This window comes from Callorhinus ursinus, unplaced genomic scaffold (genome assembly GCF_003265705.2).
Source record: "Callorhinus ursinus isolate GAN/ISIS: 27379988/994484 unplaced genomic scaffold, GSC_fseal_2.0 scaffold86, whole genome shotgun sequence".
Lineage (NCBI taxonomy): Eukaryota > Metazoa > Chordata > Mammalia > Carnivora > Otariidae > Callorhinus > Callorhinus ursinus.
In genome coordinates, this window is record NW_027397148.1 from 154442 (window position 1) to 166492 (window position 12051).

The 12051-nt window shown below is 41.3% G+C and overlaps 1 protein-coding gene across 1 annotated transcript in view; it reads left to right on the forward strand.

Annotated features, from left to right (window-relative positions):
* Window positions 1-10386: 10386 nt before the first annotated feature.
* The window catches only part of MC2R (melanocortin 2 receptor), an 83870-nt gene continuing 82205 nt past the window's right edge, over window positions 10387-12051 (forward strand). Inside the window, exon 1 of the mRNA XM_073888033.1 lies at window positions 10387-10470. The gene's annotated coding sequence lies outside the window, so the exon portion shown is untranslated. The remainder of the gene's footprint in view (window positions 10471-12051) is intronic.

A 12051-nucleotide genomic window follows, 5' to 3' on the forward strand; every position in this document is an offset into this window, starting at 1 on the left:
ATGCTGTTGTTATGAGGATCCAAGGGCCAAACGTATGTGAAAGTGCTAACAACAGAATGTTCTGAGTGGGGATGGGACAAAAATCTTTTATTGAGCCAAGCTCTGTGCCAATTGTTATTGCTGGGCTTTTTGTGCAGGTAGAGGTGTTCTGCAAATGGATTTTGATATATTTCCTTTACCACTGGAAGTGGGGTCAGAATAGGAAATATAAACCTCTAAGAAATTTGCTTCCTTTGGTTTTATGGGCAGAAGCTAAATTTGTGTCTGCAGTTGACCCTCTATTCTGGGCAGCATGACTTTGGCATGACTTTGGTGAGCCCTTCTGGTCATGCACCTATCCCAAATATATGCTCCTAATTCATTTGTTAGTTCAGAAATTGGTGAAATCACCCAAATGTTAGATTAGACTAAAATAACATTGCTTCATATTTCTTTGAGAACATAAACAATTAAGCAGGCAGGCCCTCATCTTTCCACAGTCAGGCCATTGCCTCCCACAGACCATCTTGTCATTCTGGCTGAAGTGTCCCACTTCTGTCGATGATCCCCTCCTGCCTTCTCAGATAGTGTCCCACAACCTCTCTGGTACTGTTATCTGCCTCCCCAAGGCCCCCAACCTATTGGATGTTTCCATCAATACATACACATACCCATGAGACCCTTTACTGAAGAGAATGCTTCCTTTACCCCATCTGACTCCTCCTCTGCACCCTCTAGCATAAAAACTTCTGAAAGTACTTGTCCATACTTGCTGTTATTACTTCCTCACTTTCCATCATTCCCTAAGCAACTCCAACTAGGCCCCCACCTGTACGGCTGCTCACCATTTCCTCTCTTGCTCCTGAAATCCACTCTCCATGAAAAAGCCAGAAGGATCCTTTTAAAACCTGAAAACCCAGTGGCTTCTCATCATTCTCAGAATGGAATCTTAGGTATGAATCATGCCTCTAGCTAGCAACTGAACTTCTCTGAACCTCCTGTGTAAATGGAGTCAATAAGCCCACCTCCACATTTGTTGTAAAGGTCAAATGTCAACATCTGTAAGGCACTTAGAAAAATCTTAGTGGTTGGCACATAGAAAGCACTATGTAAATTTTTTTAAAGATTTTTATTTATTTTATTTTATTTTTATTTTTTACTTTTTAATTTCTGCAGCAAAATGGGTTCTGCATTTTCTTATATATTTTTGTATTATGTTATGTTAGTCACCATACAGTACGTCATTTGTTTTTGATGTAGTGATCCATGATTCATTGTTTGTATATAACACCCAGTGCTCCATGCAATACGTGCCCTCAATACCCATCACCAGGCTAACCGATCCCCCCGCCCCCCTCCCCTCTGAAACCCTCAGTTTGTTTCCCAGAGTCCATAGTCTCTCATGGTTCGTCTCCTATGATTCCCCCCCTTCATTTTTCCCTTCCTTCTCCTAAAGTCTTACATGCTATTCCTTATGTTCCACAAATAAGTGAAATCATATGATAATTGTCTTTCTCTGCTTGACTTATTTCACTCAGCATCATCTCCTCCAGTCCCATCCATGTTGATGTAAATATTGGGTATTCATCCTTTCTGATGGCTGAGTAATATTCCATTGTATATATGAACCATATTGTCTTCATCCATCCGTCTGTTGAAGGGCATCTCGGCTCTTTCCACAGTTTGGCTATTGTGGACATTGCTGCTATGAATATTGGGGTGCATGTGCCCCTTCTTTTCACCACATCTCTATCTTTGGGGTGAATACCCAGTAGTGCAATTGCTGGGTCATAGGATAGCTCTATTTTTAACATTTTGAGGAATCTCCATACTGTTTTCCAAAGTGGCTGTACCAACTTGCATTCCCACCAACAGTGTAAGAGGGTTCCACTTTCTCCACAACCTCTCCAACATTTGTTGTTTCTTGTCTTGTCAATTTTTGCCATTCTAACTGGTGTAAGGTGGTATCTCAATGTGGTTTTGATTTGAATTTCCCTGATGGCTAATGATGTTGAACATTTTTTCATGTGTCTGTTAGCCATTTGTATGTCTTCTTTAGAGAAGTGTCTGTTCATGTCTTCTGCCCATTTCTTGACTGGATTATTTGTTTTGTGGGTGTTGAGTTTGAGAAGTTCTTTATAGATCTTGAATACCAGCCCTTTGTCTGTAGAGTCATTTGCAAATATCTTCTCCCATTCTGTGGGTTGCCTCTTTGTTTTGTTGACTGTTTCCTTTTCTGTGCAGAAGCTTTTTATCTTGATGAAGACCCAAAAGTCCATGTTTGCTTTTGTTTCCCTATGCCTTTGGAGACTTGTCCTAAAAGAAGTTTCTGACGGCTGATGTCGAAGAGATTACTGCCTGTGTTCTCCTCTAGGATTTTGATGGATTCCTATCTCACATTGAGGTCTATCATCCATTTAGAGTTTATCTTTGTGGATCGTGTAAGAGAATGGTCGAGTTTCATTTTTCTGTATTAGCTGTCCAATTTTCCCAGCACCATTTATTGAAGAGAGTGGCTTTTTTCCATTGCATATTTTTTCCTGCTTTTTCGAAGATTATTTGACCATAGAATTCAGGGTCCATATCTGGGCTCTCTATTCTGTTCCATTGGTCTATGTGTCTGTTTTAGTGCCAGTACCATGCTGTCTTGGTGTTCATGGCTTTGTAATATAGCTTAAAATCAGGCAACCTGATGCCTCCAGCTTTGTTTTTCTTTTTCAGTATTTCCTTGGTGATTCGGGGTCTTTTCTGGTTCCATACAAATTTTAGGATTGTTTATTCCAGCTCTTTGAAAAATATTGTTGGTATTTTGGTTGGGATGGTGTGGAAACTATAGATCACTCTGAGCAGCATAGACATTTTAACAATTTTTGTTCTTCCAATACATGAACATGGAATGTTTTCCATCTCTTTGTGTCTTCCTCAATTTCTTTCAAAGTGTTCTGTAGTTTCTAGAGTATAGATTCTTTACTTCTTTGGTTAGGTTTATTCCAATGTATCTTATAGTTTTTGGTGCTATTGTAAATGGAATCGATTCTCTAATTTCTCTTTCTACAGTTATATTGTTAGTGTATAGAAAAGCAACTGATTTCTGTGCATTGATTTTGTATCTTGCCACATGACTGAATGGTTATATGAGTTCTAGTAATTTGGGGGTGGAGTCTTTTGGATTTTCCTCATAAAGAGTCATGTCATCTGTGAAGAGAGAGAGTTTGACTTCTTCTTTGCCAATTTGAATACCTTTTATTTCTTTTTGTTGTCTGATTGCTGTTGCTAGGACTTCTAGTACTATATTGAACAATAGTTGAGAGTGGGCAACCTTGTAGTGTTCCTGATCTTAAGGGAAAAGCTCTCACCTTTTCCCCCTTGAGGATGATATTCACTGTGGGCTTTTCATAGATGTGTTTTATGAATTTGAGGAATGTTCCCTCTATCCCTATACTCTGAAGAGTTTTAATCAGGAAAAGATGTAATTTGTCAAATGCTTTTTTTTTTTTTTGCATTAGTTGAGAGAATCATATCGTTCTTGTCTCTTCTCTTAGGAATGTGTTCTATCACATTGATTGATTTGCAACTCATGAACCACCTCTGCATCCCAGGAATAAATCCCACCTGGTCGTGATGGATAATCCTTTTAATGTACTGTTGGATCCTATTGGCTGTGATCTTGTTGAGAATTTTTGTATCCATATTTATCAGGTATATTGGTCTGTAATTCTCCTCCTTGATGGGATCTTTGCCTGGCTTGTGGATCAAGTTAATCCTGGCCTCATAGAACAAGTTTGGACGTTTTCCTTCTGTTTCTATTTTTTGAAACAGCTTCAGTAGAATAGGTATTATGTCTTCTTTAAATGTTTGGTAGAATTCCCCAGGGAATCCATCAGGCCCTGGACTCTTGTTTTTTGGGAGGTTTTTGATCATTGCTTCAATCTCGTTCCTGGTTATTGGTCTAATTAGATTGTCAATTCCTTCCTGTTTCAATCTTGGTAGTTTATAGGTTTCCAGGAATGCATCCATTTCTTCCTAGTTGCTTAATTTATTGGCATATAGTTGTTGATAATAATTTCTGATAATTGTTTCTATTTCCTTGGTGCTAGTCGTGATCTCTCCCCTTTCAATCATAATTTTATTAATTTGGGTCCTTTCTCTTTTCTTTTGGATAAGTCTGGCCAGAGGTTTATCGATCTTATTAATTCTTTCAAAGAGCAAGCTTCTAGCTTTGTCGATCATCTCTACTGTATTTCTGGTTTCTAATTCATTGATCTCTGCACTAATCTTAATTATTTCTCTTCTTCTGCTGGGCTTAGACTTTATTTGTTGTTCTTTCTCCATCTTTTTAAGGTGTAAAGTTAGCTTGTGTATTCAGGATTTTTCTATTTTTTTGAGTGAGGCTTGGATGGCTATGTATTTTCCCCGCAGGACCACCTTTGCAGTATACCTTAGCTTTTGAACCAATATGTGTTTGTTCTCATTGGTTTCCATGAATTGTTTAAGTTCTTCTTTGATTTCCTGGTTGAATTAATATTCTTAAGCAGGATGGTCTTTAGCTTCTGAGTGTTTGAATTTCTTCCAAATTTTTCTTGTGATTGAGTTGCAGTTTTAAAGCATTGTGGTCTGAGAATATGCAGGGAATAATCCCAATCTTTTGGTATCAGTCAAGACCTGATTTGTGACCCAGTATTGGTCTATTCTGGAGAAAGTTCCATATGCGCTTGAGAGGAATGAGTATTCTGTTGTTTTAGGGTGGAATGTTCTGTATATATCTATGAGGTCCATCTGGTCCAGTGTGTCATTCAAAGCTCTTATTTCTTTGTTGATCTTCTGCTTAAATGATTTGTCTATTGCTGAGAGTGGAGTGTTGAGGTCTTCTACTATTAACGTATTATTATCAATATGACTCTTTATTTTGGTTAACAGTTCGCTTATGTAGTTAGCTGCTCCCCCATTGGGGGCATAGATATTTACAAATGTTAGTTCCTCTTGTTGGATAGACCCTTTTAGAATGATAATATAGTGTCTTTCTGTGTCTCTAACTACAGTCTTTAGCTTAAAATCTAATTTGTCTGATATGTGAATTGCTACCCTATCTTTCTTTTGAGGTCTGTTGGCATGAAAAATGGTTCTCCATCCCCTCACTTTCAGTCTGGATGTATCTATAGATTCAAAATGAGTCTCTTGTAGACAGCATATGGATGGGTCCTGTCTTTTTATCCAATCTGCAACTCTGTGCCATTTCATGGGAGCATTTAGGCCATTCATGGTGAGAGTGATTATTGAAAGATATGATTTTATTACCATCATGTTGCCTGTGAAGTCCTTTTTCCTATAGATTGTCTCTGTAACTTTCTGGTCTATATTACTCTTGGGGTCTTTCTTCTTTTGTAGAACCCCATTAATATTTCTTACAGGGCCAGCTTGGTGGTCACATATTCTTTCAGTTTCTGCTGGCCTTGGAAGTTTCTTGTCTCTCCATTCATTCTGAATGACAACCTTGCTGGATAAAGTATCCTTGGCTGCATGTTCTTCTCATTTAGTACCCTGAATATGTCTTGCCAGCCCTTTCTGGCTTGCCAGGTCTCTGTGGACAGGTCTGCCATTATTCTGATGTTCCTCCCTCTGTACATAAGATATCTCTTCCCCCTAGCCACTTTCAAGATTGTTTCCCTGGATCTAAGATTTGCAAATTGTACTATTATATGCTGGGGTGTTGGTCTATTCTCTTGATCTTGGGAGGGATCCTCTCTGCCTCTTGGACACAAATACTTGTTTCTTTCCCCAGATTAGGGAAGTTCTCAGCTACTATTTGTTCAAATATACCTTTTAGTCCTCTCTCTCTCTCCACCCTTTTAGGGATCCCAATAATTCTGACATTGGAATGTTTCATGGCATCCTTAATCTCTCTCAGTCTGATCTCTTAGGCTTTAATCTGTTTTTCCCATGCTTCCCCGGTTTCCTTCTTTTCTATCATCTTATCTTCTAGTTCACTAATTTGTTCTTCTCTCCCATTTACCCTGGCATTCAGAGTATCCAGTTTAGAATGCTTTTCATTCATAGCATTTTTAAGTTTGGCCTGATTAGATCTCATTTCTGGCCTTAGAGATTCTATATTGTTGCTAATATTTTTCTCAAGCCTAGATATCAACTTCATAATTGTTACTCTGAAGTCTATTTCTGACATCGTGCTTATATCTGTATCCATTAAGTCTGTGGCAGAGGCCACAGTTTTTTATTCTTTTCTTTGTTGGGAGTTCCTCCTCTTAGTCATTCTGTTGGGGGGTGGTTGAGAGAATTACAGACTCCAAAATAGTAACCTCAACCCAAGCAGGACACAACTGTTTTATAGGGACCCTAGGGTTGTTGTCCTCTTGTTCTTCCAGCCTGTTTTCTGGGGGAGGGCTTGCCATGCTGTTACTCAGGCAACCCTGCCTGGGTGGATTTGCCCTGCCCCCTCTGGGGGGGGGAGTGGGTGGGCTCAATGAAAACCGGTTTTGGGGGGGGGCTTTTGTTCTCTGGTAGCTTTCCCTGGTGGCTTTCTGTGTCTCTTCCAAGAGACAGAGCAGAGATGACTGCCTCCAAACCTCTGTCTCAGGACAGAGAAATCACAATCTGCTCTTCACTGAGCTCTCCAGGCCACGCTGTCTCCATTTCTATCTGTGCTGCTAAAAACCAGAGTCTCCTGGGTAGTGTGCCCCACAGCAACATACCCAGTGGTGGAACCCAGGGCCAGGCACATCTCTGCCCTTTGTGCTTCTAAAACTGCGAGCTGCCAGTTTGCATTCGCACACTTGCAGCTCCTGGATCCTGTCTGGGGTCTGGACTAAAGTCCTTTACCTGCCACTACTGGTCTGCAAATCTGTGACCAGTCCCCAGCATGGGACACCTTTGTGCCCTGGTGTTATATCACCTTCCCCGTGCCAGCTTATGGCGGCTCCCTCCCCTTTCTGTTTATCTTCCGATATCTGTGGGCAGAATCACAGTTCCCTGCTTCATACCTCGAGACCATCAGATATATTCTGTAGAGACCCAGATATATATTCTTACATCTCAGGCTGATTTCATGGGTGTTCAGAATGGTTTGGTAGATATCCAGCTAAATTCAGGAGACTGGTTGGAAGAGTGTCCCCTACACCTCTGCCATCTTTTCCGCCCTCCAATGTAAATTCTTATTATTGCTTCAGTGGCATATTTTCGCAAAGATGTGTGAAGCAATAGAAAAAATATATATTGACCTCTGTTCCCAGTTCCTGGCACAGAGCTACTAAAATTCTTGTAATTTCCTGAGTGGTAATTACACTAATGGCATCTTTGTTCTAATATTTGATCTTTGACCTTGGTTCCTGACACAGAGCTCCTAAATCCCTTGGATGATCCCGGGTGATAGGGGTGCTTTTTCTTCTAACGAGGCAACTGTGAGATCACACCTATGTGATTAAGCCTCCATAAACACCCCAAAGTACAGAGTTTGAAGTTTCTGGGTTGCTGAACACATCTACATTTTCATTTGGCTGTTCATTTGTATCCTTTATAATATTCTTTATAATAAACCAGGAAACCTAAGTTTTTCTCTGAGTTGTGTGAGCCATTCTAGCAAATTACACAACCCAAGGAAGGGGTCGTGGGAACCTAGATTTATAAATTCAGAAGCACAAGTGACAACCTGGGACTTGCAATTGGCATCTGAAGTGGGGAGCAGTTTTGTGGGATCTAAGCCCTTATCCTATAGGCCCTAATACTCTCTCCAGATAGATAATATCAGAACCTAATTGAATTTTAGGACATCATCTGGTGTCAGATCATTGCTTGATTGTGGAAAGCCACCCACACATCTGGCATTAGAAGTTATTGTGAGCATGTAAGTAAAGGAGAAATACAAGAGAAGTGTGTCTTTACAGAGTTACTTTTCAACACCCAGCATTGTATGTGTTGTGCAAATGGCACAGCCCTTCATATGTGAAGGACACCTGCCCCTGTGTCTTCTTGCTCCCCATTCCATATCCTTCCCCAGGCTCTGTCTCTTTACTCAGTCACCCCCCCCCCGACACTCTCTCCCTCTCTTTCTCTTTCTCTCTCTCCCTCCCTCCCTCTCTCTCTCTGTCTTGCTCCCTCTCTCTCTCATTCTGCATATCCCTCTTTCTCTGTCTTTCTCCCCCTCTCTCTTTCTCTCTCTCTCCCTTTCTCTCTCCCCTTCTGTCTCTTTCTCCCTCTCTTACCTCTCCCCCCCTTTCTCCCTCTCTTCCTCTCTTTTCTACAAAGGCAGCATAACACTGAGGAGGGTGGTGGAGCTGTGAAGAGCAAAAGTGTCTGAGCTGTTGGGTTGTACAAGAAGAGAGAGAGCTCTATGCATGCTCCCTACAATCCTCTTTTCCACCCTCTCAGAGAAAAAGACGTGGGCTGGTGTGGCATGCAGTGCACTTGCAGCACCCATCATTGCAGTTGTGTGGCCAGCGTCTCAGTTCACAAGTTTGCTTTTTATTGTTCATCAACTGAATGAGTTTCTCTCCAGCTAAGGTCACTTTTAAAAAAAGACCACTCTTTCAATCATATTTTGGACCCGGCTGTAAGGAGAACCACAGGGATTGGTGTATGATTGATTGCACAGTTCTCTAAGAATTTTCAAAGACTTAATCTCATTTAATCCCCACAACAACCCACTTAACATGAGGACACTGGAGACCCAGAAACCCAGCAGAGTCAGAACCCTAACCCATGCCTCTGGGTCAAAATCTCATGTTATTTCTACTCTGCTTCTTCCAAGAGATTTTTGCCCTATTTTCTTGCATAATTGGAGGGAGATCAGCCCTCCCACCCTTGCAAAAAAGGGAAGAACTAAAATAGCAAAACCAACTCTCTTTCCTAGGACTTAGCCAAACCCTTAGGTCACCTTGCCCATCCTTGAAATTTCTTTCATCTCTCCAGGACTGCACACAGAAGGCAGCTGCTGAGGCTTGCCTTCTTCCAAGAGCACCCTGTGCTCTAACACCTCTCCTTCCGCAACCTGCCTGGGGCTCACTCCCTGGATCCTGCCACCAGTTTTCCCAACTAGCTAATCACATCTACAGATCTTTGACAAAGGTTCCACAATGCTGCAAGTCTGAGGGTTAAGGACAAGTTGTCTCTTCTTTTCCAGGTAACATAAACAGTGGCTTTCTGAAGGCCCTGCCCAGCTTTTATATAGTGTCTCAACTATGTGATTCTGGTGGGGAAAAGATGCCTGTGAAATACCCTCATCTGAGCCCCAGGGCATGTTGCTAGAGCAACAATCTTAAGCCTGGAATGACCTTGGGTCAGGCGGCACCCAGAGAGAACATGCTTTGCTTCAGGGACAAGCCAGAGGGAAGTCACTTTATAAAATGTATTTCCATGCCTGGAAAATCAAACTCAGACCTCTGTCCTCAGCCCTTTCCAGACCACCCACATGTGAACATCTTTCAGCTTGGGGCTGGAGCTGGTATTTTCAGAAATGGGCACTGGTGGGCGCCTGGGTGGCTCAGTTGGTTAAGCAACTGCCTTCGGCTCAGGTCATGATCCTGGAGTCCCGGGATCGAGTCCCGCATCGGGCTCCTTGCTCAACAGGGAGTCTGCTTCTCCCTCTGACCCTCTTCCCTCTCGTGCTCTCTCTATCTCATTCTCTCTCTCAAATAAATAAATAAAATCTTAAAAAAAAATAAAGAAATGGGCACTGGTTTGGACTCTACCTCAAAGCCCGGGTCCATCCCAAAATTTGGCCCGAGGCTGCATTTAAACATGCAGGTTGTTGTGCCTGATACCAACAGTATTCCTGCCCTGCAAGTTTTAGCAAAGAGAAAACCAACAATATTGTACTTAAAACTAAACAATTTTGCTTTGGATAATGGAATGATTGATGATGGTTTCTGTGCAGTTTTATGATAGAGAAGAACTGGCAGAAGGGAGGGTTTTTCCTTGTCTTGGCCAGTGCTCCATGAGGTGCCCTTGAGCAACACAATTCCCCCGTCTCACTATTTGAACTTGTGAAATATGGACAATAGGGTTATTTCCTTCTTCTTAATGAGATGAATGAGGCAGATGTTCATGAGGTCTTGAGAAGTTTGCTGGAAATTTTAAAACAAATTCTACCAAAATCATTTCCTCAAAACCTCAGTTTATTGAATTTCCTATCTTGAAAATTAAATGCAATTCTAAAATGATATTAAAAAAAGAGGAAGATCTCAATTCCATAATATGCCATAAACCTTGTAATAAACATTGGAAGTGACCTTGTCTAGCTGAGGCTGTGGAAATTATGTCCTAATCTAATTGTTTCTTTCCATTTCTCTAACTTCACATTACCAGAAATATGCAGTTCACTTCATAATGACATTTACTCAAGGTTATGATAACAAACTAACTGTCTCTCCCAGTGATGCATATGTTCTGGTGTTTTCCGGCCCAAGGCCCACTTGCTTGCTTTTCTTTCAAACCTCATTCATTCTCAGTCATCTCAGCCAGAAAGTTCCTGCTTCAGAATTGAAGGTAAGTACATTTTCTACTAGTCCTCGGGTTCTTAATTGCTTTTGGATCATAAATAGAACTAAGTCAAAAACAAATCTGGGAAAAGGTTAAGTTCAGAATTTCCTTTTAATTATGGTCCTTCATCCTTCTTGAGGGAGTTTGTTATCTTTCTAATGAAACTATAACAATAAAATCTATTATTTGTTTGTCTAAAGCAGACTTCCCTATTAATGATTTCATTAGCTTCTCTATACTTGTATTCTTTAAAGTATCATCAAGCTCACTGCAAGGACTATCATCAAACTCACTGCAAGGACTATGGTCAGGTCTATCCTCATGTTTCTTTCGCTCCTTCATGAGAGTCGCCCTTTTACCTGATTAGCTTTTCTGTTTCTACAAGCACTATAGTTTTGCTGCCATGGTGATTAGGGATGCTGGCATGTGGTTGGCTTCCTGTGCCTCTGGTATGAGTGTTTAAGCAACTCTACCATCAACATTGTATGTGGATTATTTGTGGTTCTGGGGCAATGTACACTCTTTCTGCCTTTAAGATCACTAGTCCTCTGACTTCCTAGACAGTAATACGGGATGTAGTATAAACAAGAATTAAAAGTAATGTTCATTATCACATACTCCTTCAAAGTGGTTCTTACTTGGAAAGCCATGCAGTCACTGCAGACTTGAGACACTCCCTCTTTGCTTGTTTGGCTCTGTCATCGGAGACATGCATTCTCCAGAGTGGAGGTCCCAGTCTTTTTATAAAACCAGCTGTTCTTTATATTTTTGTTTCTTTGGGCTGCCTTTAGACAACTCTACCACTCATCCTCCCCCAAACATATGTATATACACACATACACACATATGTACACATACATGCACAGATATACACATATACACACAGAAAAAGCCCAAGAAGAGTAGAAATGGTAATGGGATAAAAGAGGTGCTGAGAGTAAGAACTTGAGCAAGACTGAGAAAAGAACTCCTTTCAGTGCACCCTGAGCAGGAGTGCAGAAGAGATGGTTATAACCCGTACTCACTCATTCATGTACTGATCAAAAATGTCTACTGATACTTAGGTGCCAGGCCTTGCTGTGAACCACAGTCAGAGTGCCCGCTGCAAACCTCCAGAAGCTCCAGGGGCTGAGGACACAGATGTGAGACAGCATTTCACACTATCTCCTACCTGAGCACACACACAACTGGGGGAGCACAGAGCAGGAAGCCTAACTCTGCCTTTTGGGAACCCCAGCCCATGTAGAGAGGGGAGGGAGGGCCCCTAATAGGGAATGCAGTAGACAGCTCTGCAACAGTCTTCACTTTTCAGGTAACCCCATATCTCTTATGGCAGGGGGAGAGATTTGCTCCAGCAACAATTGCCCTTTCACTGCCTCAGAGCAACTTAAGGCAGTTTAGTGTAAAAAAAAAAAAATTGTTTTAAGCCATCCTATTCTTTACCTTGTTAATTTTTCCAGGTATGTTTCCCATCTGAATATTTAATGGCTAATTAACTTTTAATGAGATCCTTCTGCTCAGTGTAAGCAGCATCCATCTTGCATTCATTGTACAAATATTGCTATGGCCAGGTTCTCTGCTAGGTGC